Genomic DNA, 4,646 nt, shown 5'->3' with positions numbered 1-4,646 from the left:
AATGCCTCCAGGGATGGGGCATCCACAACCTCCTTGGGCAACCTGTGTGTAACCACCCTCTGAGTGAAAAACTTTCTCCTAAAATCTAACCTAAACCTCCCCTGTCTCAGTTTAAAACCATTCCCCCTTGTCCTATCCCTATCCGCCCTCGTAAACAGTCATACCCCCTCCTGTTTATACACTCCTTTCAAATATTGGAAGGTGGCAATGAGATCTCCCTGGAGCCTTCTCTTCTCTAAGTTAAACAAGCCCAGTTCCCTCAACCTTTCTCCATAGGATAAAGTCAAATTTTTATAGGCTATAGCTTGAGTGATTTTAAAATAATTACTTCTCAGTAGAAAAGCTTATGGATTTGAAACAGCATCTTTGTCTTTGGAAAAAAACCTACTCATGCTCAAAAGAACCTTCAATTTATCTGTGCATTCACGCAATGCACCCAATTTCACTAAAGTTCCTGATGTTGCAGAAAAGCTGGCATGTTCCCATTGCCTTTCCCTTTGTCTTACCATTACTCCTCTTCTTCACTGTGAAATTTTGACCTTCAGTTAATGAAGCCATGTTTCAGCTCTTTGACAGCAAATTTTCTCCTTGGTTGAAGCCTATGGTTTCCTGAGATTTCTACTCAGTCTCTGAAAGTCAAAAGGCCATATGTGTTTGAGAAAAGTCAATTCAAACACAATCTGTTTGATTCAGAACCTGCAAATCAGATCATTCTGAGGGCTCTAAAAATCATTGGGAAACAAAGCTCACCAGTCATCCTATCTTATATTGCTTGCCTTAGCAGGGACAAGCTCTTTGCACCTTATTTGTCTCAATTAAGGAAATGTATGCATTTAACATAACCAGATCCCAGCCCTGGCCTCCATACAGAAGGTTGAGGAAGAGGAAGGGGTTGTTTGCTGAAGAGACTGCTGGTTGCAATTAGTCATTGGAAAGGCACAAAGAAAGGAAAAGGAGAATGGAGCAGAAACAGAGTAAAGTGAAAGGGAATGAAGAAAAGAGAAGGAAAAGAACCACCCTCAGTAATGCTGCTTCATTACCTGTCCAGAAGGTCAGATTTTGCAGTTTGAGGCTTACTCATCCCTACTGTGAGCTGGGAGAATGATAAAACAATAGGAAAATAAAAAGCAGACACTCGCCAGAGAAAATTTTTCCATTTGTAGTGAGGCTAGAAACAAATAATCAAATCAAGACCGAGTGCAGCTTTTGCTTTTTCCACAAAGTTTTTGTTGCCAAAAGACTTCATGTCCCAGTGATCTGGTAGCACTTTCAGGCGGGAGCAGCCTCTGCCTGCTGGGATGGCTCCCAGCAGAGCAGTCCTGCACTGAGTGCCTGGGCTGCAGCACCGGCCTTTCCCTGCTTTCTGCTGCTTCCACTGCATGCAGGACCAATGTTAAGTAGAAATTCTTTACTCAGAGGTGGTGAGGCACTGGCACAGCTGCCTAGAGAGCTATGGATGCTCCATCCCTCATGCATTCAAGGCCAGGCTGGATGGGGCCCTGCGCCCTGATCTGGTTGGTGGCAGCCCTGCCCAATGAACTGGGTTGGAGCTAGGTGGGTCTTTAAGGTGCCTTCCAACCCAAACTGTTCTGTGGTTCTGTGATTCTATTATTCGATGAGTCTTGACAAGATTCCACAGCACCTGGGGGAATTCAAGCAGCAGAAAAGCACAGTTATTGTTAAGAAATCTTGTTAGGCATCCTTTGATTGTGGTGCTTAGATACCATTTCATACCAAACATTGTGCTTGAAGATGTGGAACACAGCTCACTTAACCTTGATAACCAGAATTCACAATGAAAGTTTTACTCCTTCATAACTAATATGAGTTCAGAAAGACAACTAAGATATTAATAAAATATGCAGCATAATCCACACAACATTCCTTCTTTTCTATTCTCCTGTAAGAGGGACTGGTTTGTCTCCAGTCTGGGAGCTTCTATAAATCAGATGATCCTCGTGACTCTGAGCAACTCTTTGCTTAAATTGTTGTCAATGTGATCTGCAAGGTGTAGGACAGAAAGCAGAAATGTAACTGCACTATATTTGCACTGCACTCCAAACTGAGAGAGAATGGAAAAATTCAGAGTCAGACTGGAAAAATAAAATCCCTGCTTCTAAACAGTAAGAGCTGTGAGATATCCACTGTTTTGCTTAATATTTTTTCCACCTTAAAAGAGTCTATTTGTTTTAAGGTATATTTATAGAAGGCATTCCACTATTCTGCATTTTACTGCACCTCTAATTTTAATTGATGTTAAATATTCCGTGGTGGAGAGGAAGTGCAATAGAAAAGGTGTCATTTTCAGTACAGTAAGTTGAAAATGGCTAATTTAGCTTTAGCTACAGAGTTTAGAAGCATATTTTGCTGTGTATTGCTGCCCATTGCTTTGGCTGATGTGGTTTCCCAGAGTTGTTAAACTTCAGCCACTCTCCATCTTGCTGCATACAATACACTGAGTGCATCAATGAAGTTGACTGGTAAAGCACTCAAACCAAGCTGTGCCTGCAGTGATGGCATTTCTCATGGTTAGCTCAACCAGACACCCTAGGGAAGTGCATTGCATTGGTGGAGATCCCATTGCATTCAGGGAAAACGTATGGGAAGCCTTTTTCTGCCCAGCCCTGACTTGAGCCACCACAATACTTGTGCCAAGGAAAAAGCAGCAATGCAGAGATGGGCTGCGAGCTGAAGGGTGGGTCCAGCCCACGTCCCACATCCACCGCCAAGCCACAGCAGGACTGGGGAGCAGCTGTGCATCGGGGTCTCCAGCTGGCTTGCTCCATTCTGCAGATTGTTTCTCTCCTGGACATTCAAAACCTGAGCTTTCCTTGAACTGGGAAGGTATAGATTAAGAGAGTCACTTGAATTTGTCAAATGTCACACATCCATTGCCTCAAAAATTTGCACCAACAGATGGAAAATGTGGGAAATCTCCCTAATCTCACTTCTTGTCCAGGAAAACAGGCTGTCTCCTCACAGGGGGACTGAGGGTATAACACTCCCGTTATAAAAGACCATCTTTTTCCATCTTCAGATCATTAAACTCCCATGAGGCCTCGGGATGTTTTCATAATTATTTTCTAAAGTTTCTAAAATTTCTTGTAAATACAGCCTTCTCAGCTCCACCAACACAAACAAACTGAGCAGGGCTGAGAGCTGGCATCTGCCTGTTTCCTCTGCCCAGCTTTGCTGCCTGATGCCACGTTGGCCTTCAAGAGCTCTCACATCAAGTTCTGGCTGCCTTCAAGGGACAGTCTGGCCAAGGAACTTGCCCCATGGGTAATACCGCTCTGCTCAGGGAGGACACTTGGCTATATGGCTTTGGCCATGCCTCAGGCTGCAAGGCCAAGGCTTGGGGATTTTGTTTACGGTGATGGACACAGCCCATTAGGCCCACTATGGTGCCAAGAGCTAAGTTTTCTTTCTTTGATTTTGTTATTTCAGTTTAAAATGTTGAAACATCTCTGAGGGCTGTGCTGCGGTCCAGTAATACATCAAGTATTTTTATGGAATGTACTGAAGGGTCCTGAGCTGTATGAGGAAAGCAGGTGAGGCTGATTGAGGTTGCAAAGGCTACCAGAGTAGTGCAGAGGGCTGTTGAAGAGGACAGACCAAACTGGATGTGCATCATCATTCCTGGCAGCTGGTCTTGGCAATGAGGACACAACTCCAAAGCCACACACACATGATGCTTCAGAGGGAACCAGTTTGTGTCTTCACACTGAAAACTGAATGCTCTCTTTAAATCTATCTACCTGCACAGTCTGCCACAATCCCTCTTGCACATCTTCATTTCAACACTGAGAAGCTTTGTTATCCTTGAGTAGTAGGGGCCCAGTTTTTGATAAAAAAAATATACGCATGTGTGACACAGATATCTTTTGATTACATTATAAAAACAATGGGAAAAAGCCAGAGAGCTAGTTGATTGGGTAAAGGAGTTTGAAAGAAAGGGAAGCAATGTAAAAACAAAGAAACTAGGAAAATACTAAGTAGCTTAGGCAAATTTATCCTGCACAAAGTTGGCCATCTGGAACCAGTTAGTGAGAAGAGATGTGGGATCACATAGATTGTTTCTGGAAAAGGAGGGGGATGAGGGGCATGGAAAAAAACCATGGTCAAATTAAGAGCCAGCCACAAATACTGAGCCAGATGAGTTTTCCTCTTCTTATAATGACATCCATTCTCATCTTACTATATCTTGGCTAATCGCTGAAACAAGGGAAAATTACAAAGAGCAAGATGTAAAGGAGGAATCAGAGGGACCTGGGTAAGATGAAAATAACTTTATTAGGATATGCCTCTCTATAGTAAAACTGAAATTCAAAACAGGGTTGTCTCTCTTGTGCAATAGACATCTGTTGCTCTTCTGAAGTCTTTGGGCACAGAAAATCTTTCCAGAGAGCACAGAGCAATCATTTGGGTGTTTTGACAGGTTTCCAGCTGTAAGCCATACATTTGTTTTATATGAAATTTTAGGTTAGTTCCTAGAAGTTAAAACACATTCTATCTGCTTTTGTTTTACAATCTGTAAATGCTTTTAGAGTGCTATTCTTCATTTAATGATAGATAGGCACAACACAGCTGCTCTCTTGTGGCCTGCATTTTCAAAGTAACCTTATCCTTCCCTACATGCACTGCTC

Source organism: Meleagris gallopavo, chromosome 3 (assembly GCF_000146605.3).
Source record: "Meleagris gallopavo isolate NT-WF06-2002-E0010 breed Aviagen turkey brand Nicholas breeding stock chromosome 3, Turkey_5.1, whole genome shotgun sequence".
Classification (NCBI taxonomy): Eukaryota; Metazoa; Chordata; class Aves; order Galliformes; family Phasianidae; genus Meleagris; species Meleagris gallopavo.
This window is presented reverse-complemented; position numbering follows the sequence as displayed.